This window comes from Oryx dammah, unplaced genomic scaffold (genome assembly GCF_014754425.2).
Source record: "Oryx dammah isolate SB20612 unplaced genomic scaffold, SCBI_Odam_1.1 HiC_scaffold_10, whole genome shotgun sequence".
Lineage (NCBI taxonomy): Eukaryota > Metazoa > Chordata > Mammalia > Artiodactyla > Bovidae > Oryx > Oryx dammah.
The window spans coordinates 1343439-1351633 of NW_024070194.1; positions in this window are offsets into that span (position 1 = coordinate 1343439).

Sequence of the window (8195 nt, forward strand, 5' to 3'; positions counted from 1 at the left end):
GTCTCCTGTACAATGTCATGAACCTCATTCCATAGTTCATCAGGCACTCTATCTATCAGATCTAGGCCCTTAAATCTATTTCTCACTTCCACTGTATAATCATAAGGGATTTGATTTAGGTCATACCTGAATGGTCTAGCGGTTTTCCCTACTTTCTTCAATTTCAGTCTGAATTTGGCAATAAGGAGTTCATGATCTGAGCCATAGTCAGCTCCCGGTCTTGTTTTTGTTGACTGTATAGAGCTTCTCCATCTTTGGCTGCATAGAATATAATCAATCTGATTTCGGTGTTGACCATCTGGTAATGTACAGGGTAATATAAAATGTGATCTAGATGGGGTGGGTGCCATGTTTAGTCAAGTCTGACTCTCTGTGACCCCGTGGACTGCAGCCCGCCAGGCTCCCCTGTCCCTGGGACTCTCCAGGCGAGAACACTGGAGGGGGCTGCCACGCCCTCCTCCAGGGGACCTTCCCGACCCCGGGGGCAGAACCCTCGTCTCTTGTATCTTCTGCACTGGCAGGTGGGTGCTGGGAAGCCCAGGCTGGGTGGGCTCACCCACCTTTTCACCGAATTCTCTCAGCATTCCACCCCAGGATGCTTGCCTGGCATCCTCTGACGCTCAGCTTCCAAGAGAGCTGCCATTCAGTTTTGTGCTTTTTAGTTGATTTATTGTCAGCCTGGAGAACACAGTCTAGCTGCCAGAGTTATAAACATACACCCTAGAACTGAAGGCAACCCCCTTCTAGTCAAACGTTGCATTTGGTGGCAGACACATGGAATTCCTTGACTCTGAGTGGCATTCATCTGAAGTTGTTTGTTTTATGCCACTATTTGTGATAAACCTGTTTTATTCGTATAATTTTTACAAGTAGTGTTTTCAAATTTAAAAAAAAGAAGAACATGAATGACAAGAAATGCTAACCTTGGGAGTTTTTAACGAGACCCCTTCCTTCCCGGCAAAGTTTCCAGGACGGTCACCGCCCTCCCCTTCTCCTTTGATTTTTATTTATCCGTCTCTCTGGGGCTGTGCTGGGCCCGAGCTGCTGCACACGCTCTCCTCTAGCTGTGGAGCGGGGGCTCTTCTCCAATGCTGCGCTCAGGCTCTCATTGCAGGGCTTCTCTTGCTGTGGAGCACAGCTCTTCATCCTGAAATTGGTGAGGTTTGGTTTCCTCTTCTGGAGAATGCTACCTTTGTGATGGTCTCCAAGGTCCATTCTGGTTCTAGAGTTCTATATTGAACCACATCGCAGCCCCATACTTGAATTATAGCCCTACCTTTCAGGGACGAGCCAGGGAAAGGCCAGTTTCAGGATGAAGGGCTGTGACAGATGAAAAGGTTCAGTGTGTGGCCTTTGGATTCAGACCCCCCAGCCCACGTCCAGGTTGATCGCCTGCGGCCTTCATGACGTGGGGAGAAGTGCAGTCCTCCCTGGTGTCTGCAGGGGAACTGGTTCCGGGAAGGCTCATGGGCACCGAGATCTGCAGATGCTCCAGTCCTTGGTGTATAAATGCTGTCGTTCCGTGGATTCCCCCTTCCTGCCGTACCTGTGGGCTCCACATCCGTGGATCCAACCAGCTGTGGTCTGACTCCAGCGTGGTTGATCCACAAACGCAGAATCTGCAGGTGTGGAGGCGGGACTCCATCAGGCACAGCTGAGCTTTACCTTCCTCGTCTGTATAGAGGAGAATCATTGATTCAACTAGTATCTAGTGAAGGGCAGGAAAAGAGACGCAGGCATAAAAAGCAGGCTTCTGGACACCGTGGGAGAAGGAGAGGGTGGGGTGATTCGAGAGAACAGCCTTGAAACAGACGCACTGTCCTATGTAGAATAGATGGCCAGCAGGAGCATGAGGTCTGGTGAAGGGAACCCAGAGCCGGTGCCGGACAACGGGGAGGGGTGGAGCGGGGTTCAGGAGGGAGGGGCCACGAGTCTTCCTGAGGCCGATTCACGCTGATGTACCCAGAGGCCATCACGGTACTGCAAAGTAATTATCCTCCAATTAAAATAATTTTTAAAAAAATCAGATATTCTTAAATACTCTGCCAGTGTAGGAGGCGCACTGAAGAATAAGCAAATGAGCCCGTGTGTGTAAAGCTTCGTGGGGCTTACAGTCCAGTGAATGTAGTAGTGCTCACCTCCTAGCGTTACTGTGAAAATTAAACGAGGACTAACAATAGGGTGCTTAGAGCAGCTCGTGGCATGTAATAATTAACATCACATAATGATTATAGCCAACAAGTGTTGTAATAACAGTAAGAATGCTGTAACGATACTCAGTGTTATTGTTAAGGTTATTATTTAATACTAATTTGCATAACCACCACATGGGGTTAGTGTGACGATCAAACCACTAATTTATGTAAAATTTATGTAAAAGCATCTAAAAATCGTTCAGTGCATTTCTTCTATTGCAGTGATCGCTAGGTTAAGTGGTTTTACCAGAGGCACTGAGTAAGTTATGGGCAGAGCTGAGCTGAGAATTTCCGCAACACGTCTAAGCCATTTTGCACATCCACCAGGCTGTAATACAATTAGATGATTTCGTGGCTGTCTCCCCAGTTCAGCCTTGAACTATCCATTCCGTCTGACTTAGATCCTTCCTGCTGGGCCCCACGTGGGATCGCTCATCAGAACCTCAGCATCATGAGGTTAGACATTCGGTATCTGTAGGGACCTTATATCGTTATTCATTTCTCCAACATTGGATTCATCCAATGAATATTTGGCCGGGCCCTTGCAGGCGCACCGCTCCCCACTGCCCCCGACCCCAGTAGGCCTGTCCCCAGAGCGCGGCCTGCAGTAGGCGTCCTGCACTGGAAACGTTTATGAATTGGACACAGGTCAGGTTCCATCCCCAGTGAGACCGAATTCTGGCCGAGGGCAAGCTGCTAACACAGGTCGCAGTACGGAAGCGGCTCCGAAGCAGCCTGTCAGGCGGAAGGGCCAGGCGCCACCGCGTGTGCCCGCACGGTCGCTCAGCCGCGCCTGGCTCTGTCCATGGGGTTTGCCAGGCAGGACTACCGCAGTGGGTTGCCGTTTCCTCTGCCAGGGCACCTTCCTGATGCGGAACTGAACCCACGTCTCTGCAGCGGCAGGCGGGTTTCCACGCCGGCTCCCTGAGAGGCCTGTCGGGTGGCCCGGTACTGTGCGCATTGCGCCTAACTGCTCAGCTCAGCTCAGCCGCTCAGCTGTGCCCACTCTTCATGAGCCCGTGTCCCGCGACCCCGCGGACCGGGCTGCCTCATTGTGCTGGGCTGTAATATAATAGTCTCTGCTTAGTGCCCAGAACGGGCAAATCCAGAGACAGAAACTGAATCAGCGGCTCCTTGGGGGTTTCTGGGCTTGGAGGCGGGAATGAATGAGGTTGAACTAAAGATGGCACAGGGGATTTTTGCGGGGGTGAAAGAAATATAGGGTGATAGCTGCCCAATTCTAAAAATGTACTAAAATGAGTGGGTTTATAATATGAAAACTGTACCTCCACAAAGCTATTCTAAAGCAAAATATTCCAGTGGAGGGACAGACCTTCAACAGCTGAGTCCTCAGTTACTTATTTGGGTCTGGCTCTGGTAAGTTCTAATGAGGGAAAGGCAAGGTTCCTGATTCCCTACCCCACCCTGCAATCTGGGTGGTGGGGGGTCCCAGAAAGATCTTTGAGGAAGGGTCCCGATGGGGTGGGGTCTGGGGGCTATGGAAGGTAGAATTCAGCCTGTGAGGGACTCAGGGCTGAGCAAGAGCAACCGTGTGGGTACTTGGAGGACGTGAGAGAGGTGGTGTCGTGTGGCTGAAACCCAGACTCTGCAGAGCAGAGGAGCTCACGGGGAGGGCCGAGCACACAGGGCCTGTTCAGATCTCAGTCCTGAGCACCAGGGACCGCAGCGGGGTCAACGGCACTGGAGCCGCAGCAGGATGAGAGTCGCGTAAAACTGACAAAGAAGCTGTCCGCAAAGCCAGCTTCTAGATGGCCTTGGGCTCATCCCCTAGTGAGCCAAAGAGACGGCTTTATGTGTAGGCCTTCACGTGACCCATGTCCTGTACGCAGTTGGTTCAGATTGCACCAGGGAGAAACCAGAAAACTGTCCTGCGGTGCGAGTCCGGTTTATAAAACATCTGAATTGAGGTGAGAGTGACTGGAGAACCCTTGGGTTCATCCCCTAAGAGATTTCAAAGAATGGTTCCTAAAAATCTTCCCCCACACACACCTGAGAAAACTTTCAGATGAATCCAACATCACCAGGAACTCATGGTCCATTCTTAGCAAATGTCCATTAAAAGGCTAATATTGGGAGCACACTTAGGTTTGCAGCCAAGCCTTAGAACTTGAGCCAGAGAGGCCCAAGCAGACTCTTGGTTTAGAACATGCTCCAAGGACTCTGACCCAGAGCCAGAGCCAGATCACCTTGGTGTAGGGGAGAAGCTGAGCATCTGTTTTCAAGAAGAGCTGTTTTTTAAGAATCTCCACTTTAAAAACATCACACAGCTATGCCCATGCACCTTCTATCTGGAACGGCCTGCGCTCTCACTGTAAGTCGCTTCTTTTACTCCCCTGCGTTCTTCTGGAAATGCACGCAGGGCTTCCCCATCAGCAGACGGTCCTCTCGAGTCAGGCCACGTCCGTGGGGAAGCCGGCGCCCTGTGGCGATGACACCTTGCCATCAGTGCTTCTCTCCAGTCGAGCGTGGGTCAAGGGCTTCTCATAAGCCAGGCCCCTTGCTGCGCGCTCTGTTCGCCACCCTCTGCCCACCACCTCAGACACCCCAGCTTCTAGCTGCTGCTTGAGAAAGGGGAGGGCTCGGGTCTCCACGCACGACTGAGACGTCCCAGCAGGCAGAGACTGTATCGCAGCCCCAGAGGGGCTTCGGGCTCCCCTCCCACAGTGAGCGTCCTGCTCTTAGTGATAAAGTGAGTCGAGGAACAGGGACCTGTGTGCAGCAGAGATTGGTGGAAAGGGGTTCACAGACACAGACTCTTAACATTTTCAAACTGTATGTATAACGTAGGCATCTGACTTTGTGCATGCCTGTGTGCAGATACCTATGACTGCATGCAGTCACATATTTACACACACGCACACACACACCATGCTTCCCTTTAGGAAAATGAGCCAGCCTTTTAAAATGGGGAAGTCACAATATTGGGTTGGCCAAAAAGTCTGTTCGGTTTTAAGTAAAAATAAAAGACCTGTTTTTCATATTCAGCAAGAACTTTATTGAACAATGTATTCACTAACCAAATGAACTTTTTGGCCAACCCAGTAGATAATGCCTCTGCTCAAAACCCTCCGAAACCTCACATTTCATCCAAGATGAAGTTCAAAAGCTAGGACCTGCAAAGCTCAATATAATCTGTATGAGTTCAGCCCCAGCCCCCAAATCTCACCAGCCTTCTCTCCTCTCATTTGGTCTTTATGATTCTGTGTCGTTCCTCCAACACCTCCCTCCCACCCGCACCTCAGGGCCTTTGCGCGTGCCGTTCCCCCTGCCTGGCGGCAGGTTCTTCCCCAATCACTGCACGATTCAGGCCCTCAGCTCTCCGTCCACATCATCTCCAACACAGAGGTTTCCCCGACCACCTCTCCCACTCCTCTGGTTTCCCTTCCAGCAGCTTTGTCAGCTAGCACACCGTTTACATAGCACTTACTGGCCAAACCCACCCCATTCTCATGAATCCTCTGTGACCGGGGACCTCGCTGTATTTGTCTCAGAGCCGCTGGGCCCAGAACAGCATCAGGAGGCTCTCGAGTGTTTGTTACCTGGAGGATCCCATTGGACCCAATGGCTGGCAGTCACAAGGCTCTGAGCCGAAAGAGACGGGTAGGCCGCAACTCACCCAGCTTCCCTGCCGAGGGGGCAGGACCGCGCCCTGCACGCCACCTCCAGGCCAACTCCTGCCTGAGAAACGCCACGGTCAGGAGCGGGCGGCTCAGAAGAGACCCAGCCCCTGGCAGAGGCCTCTCTCAGCCATGGGGGAGGTTCTAGGTGCCAGGCCCCTAGCAGGTGGGGCCAGGCGGTCCTCAGAGTGACCGCGCAGGCAGCAGGCCCGTGAGGAGAAGCGTGGGGCCTGGGTGGCCGCGCGCTGTTCGCTGCAGGGGACCCGCCCCTGGTTTTGCATCTGGGGTCTCTGTGGGCACACCGGCTGAAACTTCAGAAGCTAGTGGCGTGGTGGCAACTCACCTCAGTTGTGTCTGAATCTTTGTGACCCCATGCACTGAAGCCTACTGGGCTCCTGTGTCCCTGGGATTCTCCAGGAAGAACACTGGAGTGGGTTGCCAAGCCCTCCTCCAGGGGTGTCCTGACCCAGGGGCTGAACCCATGTCTCCTACATCTCCACACTGGCAGGCGGGTTCTTTACCACTAGAACCACCTGGAAGCTAGACCGCCTGGTAAAAAACGGCCTGCAAACCAGATGGGGCCTTCCAGACCAAGTGCATTGCAAAGCGACACAGTCCGGTGGGCACAGCTGATGCTCCCGGGGCAGAACGCGCAGAAGGGGACATCTCGGCCCCGAGCCCCGAGGAACCGCCCCTCCCTCGCAGCAGGCCACACGCGCTGCTTTAGTCAGGCCGAGGCGAGGAGCAGGTCTCCTGGTCTGATCCCTTGCTCTTCGCCCACTTTTCTACCCCACCCTACCCCAGCCAGAGTCTAGTTCACCTCAAAGAGGCGATTTTATGCAGCAAAGGAGCGGGCTCTACCCCACTTTTCATGGGGGGCGATCCAGCAGGTTTGCGGACAACAAGGGCACAGCATCACCTCTCCACAAACTCAAGGAGGAGAGGAGACGGAGGCCAGGAGGGGCAAAGGGAAGAGACTGGCAGTGCCAAGGAAGGAGGGCTAGTCCCCTCAGAGGAGCAGAGCAGTTTCTGAACACGCCAGTCGGGGAAAGGGGTTGGGAAAGGGAGCGGAAAGGGAACTGGGGGAAGTGGAAATCTCAGGAACCCTGGGGCCTGGCGCAGAAGAGAGACCACGTGAGCCCGAGGAGCATGAATAGACGGATCTTATTCACATGCCGCCGGCCTGCCAGGGAGAAATGATGACGCTTGCCCGGCACCTCGTGGGTTCCCGGCCCCGGACAAGCACTTCCTGCTTTACTGGGTGGTGAACTGGCTCCAGTGAGTCCAACTCCCCTCCCGCAGGGAAGGCGGGCGTGCATTCCTCCCTGGGAGTTGTCCTGATTCAACACCACCCTGGGAGGCAGGGAAGGGGGGAAGAAATCCACATGGGGCACCACCCACAGGTCAAAGAGAGACAGGACTAAACGCCACCCTGCCAGCGTTCCCTTCCACTCCCCTCCCAGCTCCTCCGATCCGTCCTTCACAGCCCTGGCCCTCCGCCCCTGGCTGAGCAGAAGCGGCCCTCCACCTTGGCGGGTTGCTCTGGCCTGACTTCTCCAGAGAGACGGGCTGAAAAAAAGACCATTAGGTATCGCACATTCTGTTTCTTAAAGCAAGCCTTTGAGCAGCAGGTCTCCTGTCTAAACCCACAGAGCAGGGGTGGGAGACGCGCCTCGCCGCCTTCTCGCCTCGCCCTCCAGGAAGTCCTCCCAGCCTCCACATGCAGGTTTCTGCTCTCTGCTCTCTCTCTTGTGGCTGTGCTTGCTGAGAAGATGCTGGGAATCAATCAGACGTTTCCCCTGCATGCAGTCTGCACAGCAGTCACTGCAGAAATAAATATGATGGGCTTGGCGTGGCGGGATCTATGCAGAGTGCCATAAGATAAATAAAACAGGAAAACTGTGTGAGCTGTTTCTACTTGGTTAGCTATAAACCCGGGCTCAGGCAGTGATCAGAGACCCCGGCGGACACCATTCAACAGAAAGTGGCTCCTTCCTTGCCTAGACTTTCCGTTTTTTTTCCAAATGAGAATGTCGCCACCTGGTGGCAGATCTCCAAGTCACCACAGGCAATTTTCGACCCAACCAGGAGATACAATTAAACTCAAACCAGAGTGCAGAGGTCAGCGGCTGACAGAGAAGAGGAGCTGTGGATAATAGAAGGAGCACAGATTTTAAATTACTTGCTGGCCTTGTAGAGTCCCACGTATACTGTTTGTTCCCAGGAGATCAAATCTCTTACAAATCCTTCTCTGTTCTTCTGCAGCGCTCATCTTCCCGGAACGTGGTTTTCCAGGTCTTGCTACTAGATACTCTGATTGTATCCTTTATTTAGTGCCTAATATGCTACCCCCTGGAGGAGG